Genomic DNA, 12623 nt, shown 5'->3' with positions numbered 1-12623 from the left:
GTCATATGTAAACAAATATAACAGGGCGGAGGTGTAAGTCTTCTATTTTTTTTTTTTTTTCCTATTTCTACTTTCTACTCTTTGTTAAACATTATATGATTAATATCTTATATTATATATTTCACTATTTATACATTATATTTTATTTTCTATTTCTAGTTTTTATTTATATTTTCATATAGCATTTATGTGGATGTGCTGTCTTGCTGCATTGCTTCTGACCCTGGGTGGTAGGTTAGATGCAGGAATGACTGAGAATATTTTGACACCGTCTGTGATCCACACACTAACAACGGCATATACAAATTAGGTGTCACAAAATCCCTGGACAGTGGAAGGAGGAGTTGGGGCCGTGGGAAATACTCATACCTTGGGGAATTGGCAACGGGAGATAGCTGCAGTGGAAAGCCAAGGCCTAGGAGATTTGAGTCACCGACCGGGACCACACACGCACCATTCAAAGCGGGCGTGTCTATAACTCAAAAAGGGGGGTGGGACAGCTCATTCAGTAGAACACAATCCTAGGCTAATCAAACAGATCATCCTATTGTGAGTTTTAATGATCAAGATTATTTCTACAATCAAACGTTATTGACATGCAACACAAATCTTCAAAGTTCCAACTGAGTTATAATTAATTTTACTTAAGTATTCTACCTAGCTAGCCCTGCGCGACTTTTTAACTTCTAACTAATACTTCACCAATATGTCGATACTTGCTGCCATCTCTCGGTGGCTTCTGCTGGTTGCGGGGATGTCTTCAAATAGGTGCTGGTCCCTCTTTGAAGCAGGATGCATCGGCTGTCGATCGATACACCGTTGAAGGCGGCGGGAACCCATGGTTGTCTTCGTTGTGTGGCACACCTCGTGGCGGGTCGCGGGTTCGATTCCGTAGGCGTTTTCCAGTTTTCCCCACTTGTTAAAGTTCCTTTCTGGTCAGGATGTCCCGAAAGCGGATCGGCATGCCCCTTAAACACCGTGAGTGTTCCCAAGAGGCGAAACTCGTCGCGACAGCCCAAACACGTTCCGGGTCGAGGCAGCACTGGACGCGGTGGCACTGATATTGATTCGCGAGTTCTCCGGGCACTAGTCACTTATAATCAGCCGTGTATGACTGACGGTGATTAAACAGTTCGTATTAATGAGTGGAATTCGCGATGGCCACTCTACGAGAGAAGAGGCACATTTGGATCTTCCGAGGACACGTGTGTCCCACCTCACCCTGTGCAAACCCAAGGCGAACTGCCGGTCAGGCACTGACGGGTCAAGTGCCTGCCTATACACTTTATGGCATACACTCTTGCCGTTGTTCTTAATTTCAAATCTTAGTTCAGTAGGGAGCGCAGTGCAACGTTTATGTGGAAGTTGAATAATTTCTAGTAGTCCTTTGAGGTAGTCACTAATCACGAGAGAGGACGATATGATCCTAACTAGCCTAATTAAACTAGTCTAAACAATAAATTGCAAACGCGCACGGGGTGGGGGTGAAACCGTTAGAACCAATTCGAACGGTAACTCTTGGTTGAAATACACCAATTCTAATCCTAAAATAACAAATTACAACTGTAACCTGGACAAACAGTAAAACTGAGAGGATACAGAATCCCACACTTAATATTAAACATTCGTGTCTTTGCTCGCAGGCATATGTAGACACCTAGAACGAAAGGGAGGGGAGAGGGTTTTCCTGAGCAGTTAGAAGTCTCTCTCAAACTCGTTAAGGCACTGTAATTGACTGCCAAATTGGCACAACAGTTAATGAAGGTAAAGAGAAGGAAAAATATCAAGAAGTAGTTGCTAGAGGCCTTAAGAGTTGAGGCAATTCCATAGAGTAAAGGAAATTGATTGCCGAAAAGGGCTGAAAGGAGACGAGAAATTGTGAAGCCTACGGTGTCGGCGCGTCTCTTGAGCGAAAGCATTTGGTAACTGTGGTTTGAAAGCAGTCGCAAGAAAATGAGAGGCAAAAGTAGGCCGTGTGTCACAACCCAAAGTTGTGACATTAGGGTCCACACAATATAAAGCAGCAAGATGGATCAGACGCGATTACAGACACACTACATCAGTCACTATGCCAAAGGAAGACATTGCAATTAAAAAAAAGAAAAGAAAAAAAAATACAAATGCACAAATAACAAATGATGTACAAATCACCCATCACTACCTCCCTTTCCTCAACCCAAATCCCAATCGTAACCCTAATTCTGACCCCACCCTTAACCCATTAAACTCCAATGACAAGATTCTTGTCATTTGCTCAAATAAAACAACAAATCATAAAACACCAAAATGTTTGATCAAACACCAGAAAAATATGACGTCAATTTCTGATTGTTAGTGTGTTATGCATAGGGCCTATAGTACTTAAAGAAAAATTCGTCCCACCCCCATTTTTAATCATGTGTTCTATTTTTCTGTATAGGTCATGGATCGCTCCCTAATTCCCCACAAGAGGCAACAAGTTAATGACGACGATCAAGAACCATGTACTTCTAGTTCTACTGAAAATCCGGAGTTGGAAGAGAAGGTGGATGATGACAATACCCAGAAAAAGACAAGACGTCCTCCAGGGCCAAACAACATCAGCCTGCTGCCAGATAGTGGGCCTACTTGTCATGATTTGAAGAAATATCCTTCACACATCCAAGGTGGTCAGACAAGACCATTCAATAAAAGATGGCACCAACAATATTCTTGGTTTGAATATTCCGTGGTCAAAGATTCAGCTTACTGTTTTGTGTGTCGTCATTTTACAACTTCCCATCTTGGTCGAGGCGAACAATCATTCACCCTCACTGGATTCAAGAATTGGAAGAAGGCAACCATGTCTCTGAAGGCTCATGATACTTCAGCTTGTCCTAAATTTGCGATGCAAGCTTGGGGAGAATTCATATTGCAGAAAGTTACAAGGGCAACAATTTATCAATCCACTGATGCCAGGCATGCCAAGACAGTGGTGGATAATCGGCAGTACATTAAAGCAGTTATTGATGTTCTTCTCTATACATCATGTCAAAATGTTGCCCAGAGAGGGGGATGAGTCCGACAATCGAGGAAACTTTTTTGAATTACTTAATGTGCTAGCCAAGTATGATCATACAGTTGAAAAAAAAAAGTTGATGGTCTGGGGAATGCAAAATATACTCGCCACGATATACAAAATTAATTGTTGGAAATAATGGCAGGTATGATCAGAAAGGAGATAAGTGATGAGGTGAAACAAGCAGTGCACTTTGCCATCATGGTGGACGAAACGAAGGATATAGCGAAGAAGGAGCAGATCTCTATTGTTGTGAGGTATCTCCATGATCAGGAGCTTCATGAAGAATTTTTGGATTTCGCACCAGCTGAAGGCCTTGATGTAGAATCGTTATTCCAGATGATAAAAGAAACTTTACCCAAATGTAAAATTGACCACAATACCTGTGTCGGTCAGTGCTATGATGGAGCGGCAGTTATGTCGGGATGCACCAATGGGGTCCAAAAAAGATTCAGAGGAGATGTTTCACAGGCTGTATACATCCACTGCTATGCTCATAGGCTAAACCTCGTTTTAGTTGACTGTGTAAACAATATAAGGTCAATCTCTGAGTTTTTCATCACAACCCACTGTACAACTTTTTCTTCTCGTCGGTAGTGCATCAGGAATTTCTAAAATTCCAAAAGGAGCTGAACCCAGAAAGACCACATATAGAACTCAAACAGTTATCGGACACCAGATGCGCATGCCAACATTCAGCCTGCCAAGCTGTTAAGAGGACCTTGCCTGTCATCATTTAATGGAAGGGGGAAATGTGGACAGGGCCAGTGTAGCAAGGTCACTCACTGCCCTTCTGGATCACCATTTTGTGAGGAATCTGGTGTTCATGGAGAGTTTGCTGCATTTGACGAAAACCTTGTCAGATCAACTCCAGTCCCCCGATCTCCAGTTTGCCTCAGCAGTTGATTTGGTTGAAGCAGTGATGTCTAGTCTCACAGAGATGAGAAACGAAGGGAGCTAGGAGCAACTACAAAATAATGCTGAAGAATTGTGCCAGACTGTAGGGATTCGCAGACAACTTGCACGTCAGAGGCAAAGGGCAGCCCCACGATACTTGGATGAGTTTGTCATAGCATCCGGCATAGGACAAGAGTTGAGAAGAAGGTTTTCCGGCGATGCATGTCAGGTACTTATTGGAGTATCTGCCCTCAACCCCAATCATCCAAACTTTTTGAACAAGGAAAAACTATCAGGAATGGCTGCAAATTACGGGGTGGATGACAAACATCTATCCGTAGAGCTGCATCAACTAAGAAGGTTGGTTGCCAGAAAGCAGGAGCAGGGAATGAAAGTGGACACACCTATTCAACTTGCCATCATGCTCCAACCGTACAAAGATGCATTCATAGATTTGTATAAGCTAATGCGTATGTGTTACTCTTCCAGTTAACTCAGCATCATGTGAAAGAAGCTTTTCGTGCCTAAAGCAACTGAAAACCTACTTGTGTACAGTAGCGGTGACAAATGTGCCAGTAATCTTGGAGTATTAAACATCAATTCCCAAAGAGCAAAGATGTTAGACAGGGATATAATTATCGATGCATATGCTGCCAACCATAGGAATAGGCGTATCATTTTAAGTAGGTGGAACGATGTATTTCCTGAGATATATCATCGTGGGTTTCTCTTGTTTTCTAACTATCTGTTTATGGTTGAAATCCATGAAACGTCAAAACATCAAGGATTTACTGGCTTTTTCATATGAAGGACACTGAATAAAGAAAACATGTATTTCTATCTGTTTTTAAAACTATTCTTAAGGAACAACTTGCAATTAAGTTTACCAAGAGAATTACATTTTTGTCATTGAAATATGTAAATAGTTTCTAGGGAAGTGCTTGTGCTTCAAAAGTGTTTGTTCAGCTATATATGAATTTCATTTTCATTCATATAAATGTTTTACAAACCGTAAAACCTTTTTGTTTTTATTTTTATTTCAATTTTTGTTTATTCGACAATTGAAGAAATATAGCCTACTTCAAGTAATGTTTCGTGAAATTTACACAGACGTATATGCTACATGGGTTAAAAGGGTGATTAGATGCCAGGACCCACAATACTATATAAGAAGCTTTTGAATTTCCACATCGCATGTACTGCATGATGAATTGGTCACGGTAAAAATATATACTTGATTTCCTTCCTTACCCAATTACACAATTTGATGATTGACAGACCATTCATAGACATTAATCCAGCTCAAGAAACCCTAGTCACAGCATGCAGAGCATGTAAAGGAGGTTTTGACAAAGTACCGTGTAATTTTTTGCAATCTAAGTGGAATAGCAGCTCGGTGAAGTGATGATAATGGACCTCCAGCAGTGGGTTTGGACACTCGATATACCTCACTCGAACATATAGATAGGTGAGGTTAGAAAATCAACTTTTTTTTACCGGGATCAAAACAGCATGGTATGCCTCCCATGTTCAGATGTTCGTGAATGATCATCATCTGAGTTTATTTTCTGAGACCACCCACCCCCTTGTCAACATGTCGAGTCCCACCTCAGCCCCCAACAAAAAATCCTAGCAGAGCTCCCGTCAGGGCGCTGCCCAGGCCTGGACCCCACCAAGGACCCTAGGCCGGGCCCTTTGACCCCATGCCGGACCTTGGACTACACCTTTCGGATTGCCGCTAACGCGAAAATTATAGTGCTATACGCCACCCCAAAATTTTGCTCACCCCCCCCTTAGCCTCCCCAACTAAAAATTCCTGGCGCCGCCGCTGAGTATAAGGCAGCCATAACTTGTGATCGTGTCGTGCCTCATCGGGTGAGTTGTGTTGAGCAGGCATGCTGTGGTGGTATAATGATAATTTGTTTGAAGACATGTTTTTATTGGTATCCTGTCTTTTGTATTTTTAATGTGATGCATTCCATTCACAGACTTGAATCCATGGCCAAACTGCGCAGATACTCAGAATGCTACCTCAGCATTGGCTTCACCACAGTGCTCGCCAGTGACGGCAGTGAGAAACCACAGTGCGTTTTGTGCCATGCTGTCCTGAGTGCAGAGTCAATGAAACCATCAAAAGTCAAGCGTCATGTAGAGACGAAACACCCAGAACATACAAAGATTTATATGTCTTTAAAGGGCATGAACGGTGCCTCAAAAGTCAAAGATTCGATGCCGGTGGGTCATTTCAGTAGCAGAGTGTAGCGGTAGTGGAGGCCTCGTTTGAAATTGCATTGGAAATTGCTATAAAAAAAACACACGATTGGAAAAACATTCAGCAAACCCTGTATGTTGAAAGCAGTAGATCTTATCCTTGGAGAAGCCAGTTCAAAAGAAGATAAAGCAAGTAGCCCTGTCAAATAACACTATACACAGGCGCATTTGTAAAATATCTATGGATGTGGAGGAGCAGATTTTGGCCGAAATCAAAGCCTCTCCGTTGTTCTCCTTTCAACTCGACGAGTCAACGGATGTGAGTTCATGTTCTCACGGGGAAAAAAATATCATTAATATTTTTTCCATGAGAAAGGCCTTCAATGGGGAAACGTGTATGGGGTTTGTATGGATGGAGCACTGGCTATGCCGGGATCAAGGTCAGGATTTCAGTCGAGAGTGAAGAAGTTAGCAGCACCTCAAGCCAAGGGCATCCATTGCATGATTCACCGATATGCTCTCATCAGTAAGTATCTCCCTGCCTCTCTGCAGGAGGTGCTTGATTCTGAAATAAAAAATTAAAATTATATAAAGACTACAGCACACAACACGGCTATTTAAAGAACTGTGCAGAAAAATGAATGCTGACCAACACAGTCCTTCTTTTCTACACGGCAGTACGTTGGTTATCAAAAGGAAACGTTGTTAATCATGTCTTTTGAGATGAATGATGAAATTAAGTTATTCCTGGAGGTTCAAGAAAAGAGACATCTTGTGGCTCACTTTGAAGATGAAGCATGGAATAAAAGGGTTGTCTACCTTGCCGACATTTTCGAACAACTGAATTTGAAGCTTCAAGGAAGGGAAACGCATATTCTCCTATTTCAAGACAGTCTCCGGGCCTTTGTTTCCAAACTGGAGAATTGGCGTCGGAAAACCAATCTTGGAAACATTGTTATGTTCGAAAAACTTTGTGCAGTGATGGATGAGTCTCAGATCCACTTGGATTAGTTCCTCTGGGATGAGATTATTGAACATCTTCAGTCTCTAGAGGAGTAGTTCGAACGATACTTCCCTGAGCTAACAGAGGAAGAGCAGACCCTAGTGAGGAACCCAATTTGTACTGCACTTAATGTATCTAGCATCCCAGCTGAGTTCCAAGATGAATTTCTGGATCTAAGGAACGACTCTTCAGCTCGTAATCTCTTCAAGGTGAAATCGGTGACTCAGTTCTGGTGCGCTATGTACCAGTCATACTCCAAAGTCAGTATGACAGCCTGTGTGAGGCAGGGTTTTCACTCTCTTGTCAATATAAAAACGAAGAACAGAAACAGACTGGATGTCGGGGATGACACGAGACTAGCTCTAACAAACGTTCCACCACAAATTCCAAGTCTGGCTGCTCAAAACCAAAATCAGCTATCCCACTAAGTGGGTTTGATAGCTGTTGAAAACTATGTTGACAATATTGCAAAAAATAAGTATCCTCTTTTTGTGATATTCAATGCTGAGATTTAGTTTGTCAATAAAGAATTATAGAATTATTTTTTTAGATTGATTTGATGGCTGCGGAAAACTATGTATGTTCATAATATTGCAAGAATAACCATCCTCTTTTTGGGAGTAAGGTTTGATCATTACTGTGATTGAGTTTGCCAATAAATAACTACAGAATTATTGAATGATGTTTAGGTTTGGTAGCTGTGGAAACTATGCAGATGATATTGCAAGAATAATTATCCTTTTTTTGGGAGTTAAAATTTGATCAATTTAGTTTGCCAATAAATAATTCATAATCACTGAATTATTTTTCAAATTACATTTTCTTTCTCTTTAACAATAAATATATAAATCAATAAAGTGCAAATCAAGCTACTGATAGTAGATGGATCGCGTAGGTTTCAAGCTTTTGGATGAGGGGTTGCGAGTGCAAAAACGTTGGGAACCACTGTTCTAGACGGTTACCTTTGACCGCGTGCCGGGGGTGCTAACTGTACACCCGCGCCCGCACCACATCACCACTTTCGAACTTTTTATATTCTATTTTCTGTGGTGTGAATGCGATTGCATGTGTCGCGGACGGGGACGGGCGGTTGGCACCCCCGATTAGGGGGGAGGGGGGATCGCGCATCGGCGTGGGTTAACAGTGCCAGGGAAGGACCGTGCATATGTGGAAGCGCGAACGTGAGTGCAAGGGGGGGGGGGGAGACCTACCGAGGAACGGAGGGGCTAGTATTGGTTAGATGGGGGAAATTAGCTGAGCGACCGTGGTGTCATCGAGTGTTCCAAGAAGGAGTAAGGACCAACCCAGAGACAACCGAAGGAGCGGCATTATCAGCACCCAAGCAAGTAAGTACCACAGGCTATCTAGGGTCCGCCGAGATGATCGCACGCACGAGTAGAGACGAGCCCTTCAAGATAAACAGTATTACCCTAAGGTCGTTTGACGGCAATAGAGATGTCGCCGTGTGGCCTACGAAGGCGGAGTTGGTCGCGGAGCTAACGGGAGTAAAAGACGTGGCAAGTTACATCGCGCTAAACTTATAGAGCGTGGCCTTATCCGTCTACATGGAGATGACGACAGAAGATCGAGAGGATGTGAAAAAGGTGAAGGAAAGGTTACAGGTTTTCGGTGAACGCCCTTTTGACGCGTTCTGTAAGCTACAGCGAATGAGGTGTACAGGTGAACAGGACGGCGTGTTCGCCAATGACATCAGGAGATTGCCGGGCCTAGTTAATCTCGAAGGCAACAGCCTGGAAACGGTAGTGAGAATGGTTTTCGTGAATGGGTTTCCGGATCGTATATCGACTGGGCTGCAGGAAATGTATAATGCAGCGAAGGCGGACATGGGCGAACTGATAGCCCGCGCCAGGCTCCTGACTAATGCTAAGGATGGAGGGCTGATGGGGGCCGTAGATAGAGAAAAGCTACAAAAGAGGATACAGCGTGTGGCGGGAGAGGGAGCGCGGGCCGGAACAGCGGACGGCAGGCATCTAGATGAACCGCCGAGAGAAAGGAAAACGGGTGACTACAGCGGATGGCGGGGGCTGTCGCGGGTCCATTGTTACGAGTGCCGGCGACTGGGTCACCTTGCGAAGGACTGTACGGAGGTAAAGCTCGTCTGCTACTCATGCAATCAGCCAGGGCATATGGCCCGACACTGCAACCAGAGAAACAGAAAGCCGGCGGCCACCACGCAGGGGGCCGCCGAGGAAATGTAAGGACACCGTTCAGCCGTATGCCGATCGTGGATATCTGGATGAGAAGAGGCGCGAGGGCGCTGATAGATTCAGACTGTTCAACCACAATCGTGAGGACCGACGTAGTTCAAGAGTTCAGACAGGGAGATGTGGCCCTGATGACAGTCGACGGGAGGGAGACGAAGTGCGAAGGCGACCAGGAAATTGGAATGATAGTAGAGGGTATCCTGATACGATTGAGAGTGCTCGTCATCAGAACGATTCTAGAGGGAATTGACGTGGTGCTGGGAATGGACGGAATTGCCCAACTTGGAGAAGTCACGTTGATTGGTGGGCTCGTAAGGATTGGAATGAGGCGGGACACGGAAGGATGAAGATCCGACCGATGCCGGTTGTGGACGTAGGAGTGGCAATGGGAGCCGCAGAGGGCGGTGCTGCCCCAAAGCTTTCTCCAGTGTGGGTCACCACATATTTGAGATCATCCTTTCAGGAAAAAGCTGCATCGCACGAGTCACACTAGAAAGGCTACTCTCCAGAGTGGGTAAACTCATGACGTTCGAGATGAATATTCTGGAATTGTTTCTCTCCTACGTGGGTCATCATAAGACATTAGAGACCACCCTTTTATGAGAAAATTGTATCACAGATGACATTAGAATGGCTTCTCTCCAGTGTGTGAGCCATGATAAGTTTGATGATAATTTTGTGTAAAAGCTGCATCACACAGTTGACACTTCAATAGGGTCCTCTCCAGTGTGGGTCATCATACAACATTTGAGAGCACTCATTCCTGAGAAGGGTGCATGGTACAGGCCAAAAGGAAAAGGCTTCTCACAGGCCTGGGTCATCATATGCTATGTGAGAGCACCCTTTTGCGAGAAAACAGAATCTCACAAGTTACACTGGAAAGATGTCTCTCGTGTGGATCATCACATGGTGTTCAATATCACACTTTTGTAAGAAGATTGCATCACCCATGTCACAATGGAAAAGCTTCCCTTCCGTGTGGGTCATGATGCGATATTTGAGGTAATTTTTGTGAAAAAGGTGCATCACACAGGTTACACTGAAAAGTTCTCTCCTGAGTAAGGGTCATATGCCATACAAGATCAGCCTTTTGTGAGAAAGCTGTGTTACATAGGTCATACTGGAAGGACCTTTCACAAGTATGCTGTGTGAGAGAACCCTTTTGTAAGAAAGCTGCACAGGTCACACTGAAAAGGCTTCTCTCCTGTGTGGGTCACCACATGATTTTTAAGGTGACTTTTGTGCAAAATGTTCTCTCTAATGTTTTGCTGTGAGTGCAGAAATTTGCCTTCTTTGTAAAGTAGATGCGCCCCTATGCATGTCACCACATGCATAGGTGTGATACACACAATTTCTATGTATCATTACCTCAACCAAGGAAGTTGTGTTTTTGCCAGCATTTGTTGGTTTGTTTGCAACTGTACTCATAAAGTTATTAACAGATTTTTATTTTGTGGAAAGGCATATCTTAGGGCAAGAAATAAGTTATTAGATTTGAGGCAGATTCGGATATGTATGCTGATCAAGATTTTTTGTCTTGTAACCCTGGCATTTAGAGATTGTATACAAATTTAAATAATTTTATACAAAGTGGCCCTGCTACCATTTATAATGTGGGCAAAATCTTTTTCGATTTTGTGACTCTGATACTGGTGAACTTGGGTGTTCTCCGAGTACCATCTAGTGTAATATTTTATTATATATTAGAAATAACTCCTAAATTTGGCTTCCCATTAATAAGAAAAATCATTAGGCATACATTTTTTTTTCCCACTAATTTTGTATTTCAAAGAGTTCTTTGTGTGACAACAATGACAGAGCTCACAAAAATATTCAATATGCATTTTATATTCATCTGGTTAGTAGTATGGAATATATATGTATACAGTAATGATTAAATTTAACCTTTCTAACTTTACAAATAACTCTAAATCTATATAAAAACAAGTCCACTACTAATTCTCAACTTTAATTCTAGCTTCTAACTCCTTATTTCTTCCCTCTTCTGTTTTTGGCATTCACCCACTCTTTATACACACAATCTAAATTGATTGAATCTCCATATCATTTGTAGGTTTTCATTCTCATAAACATATCCAAATGACATTCTCCTAAATGGTTTCTAATTTTGTTTTTTATTTGATTCCTTGGACTAAAACCTCACTCAGTCTGCACTAGAGACAAGAAAGGCTCCTCCAATATTCATAAACTTTTCCAAGTCTCAGAATTTCATTCTGAAGAGCAACTATTACCATTTGTGTTAAATTTTATATAATTTTTTTTTCTTGGAACATTACACTAATTGTTTTTGTAGTATCAGCAAGAAAATCATGATAGTTAAGACAAAGGGCAGTAACATGTTCACAACCAAATGAAGAATCAAAATGTGAAATAGTGGAGATATCAAACATTGAGCATTCTTGTGTAAGGCCAGGGATCTTATTGAATGTTATTTTCTGTTCTTTTCTTTTGAAGTACTGTATGTGACATTATGAGTGGTCATGGGGTATAATGTAGCTCTCACTCCATCCCTCCATTACATCATGACATATTCGTAAGAACCTATTAGAAACCTTAAATTTAGGAGAAAAATTCCAATCTTTCATTTCAGGAATGCATTAGAGAAATATTTTTAGGACTTCTAACTAACACATAAATGTTCCATCACGAAATGAAGTAGCGGAACCTTGACTTGTACTACGAGGTGCTTGATGGGGCCTTTGTCCAGAGATGTGAACACGTTCATAGTCACTGCTGTGTATAACTAGTGGGATGGGGCATTCTGAGTTGAGATTCCCCTCCCGACAGGTAGGTTTAAGCAGTTTTGTAAAACAGTTTATATTAATGGAAACATACGAAGATAGTAGTTAGAATTTTTACCATTTTAGTATGTAGCAAGATTCCTAGTCTTGATTCTTATCCTGACATAATGGGATAGGGGGGAATTACATTAATACATAAAACAAATACATGATTCAATCAAGCATGGCGATGGAAAGGATTTTTTGTAATAGGTTAGAGGAACTAATAAGTAATCATTTGTGAAAGGGATTAAGGCCAAGAGTGCTCTCTCCCAACGATGAAGAAACATTAGGTGATCAGGTTAAGTTAGATTATTAGGTGTAAAGTTATATTTACCAAAGGCGGCCAAACGATTAGATGCATAATACCCATGCATTCTATTCATGCCATTGGAGTGTTGAATAATTAAACCCCCCTCTCTCGCTACTTCTCTTATTTCTTAAATTAT

Source organism: Oratosquilla oratoria, chromosome 12 (assembly GCF_046742065.1).
Source record: "Oratosquilla oratoria isolate Oo_2021 chromosome 12, ASM4674206v1, whole genome shotgun sequence".
In the NCBI taxonomy this organism is placed as follows: domain Eukaryota; kingdom Metazoa; phylum Arthropoda; class Malacostraca; order Stomatopoda; family Squillidae; genus Oratosquilla; species Oratosquilla oratoria.
This window is presented reverse-complemented; position numbering follows the sequence as displayed.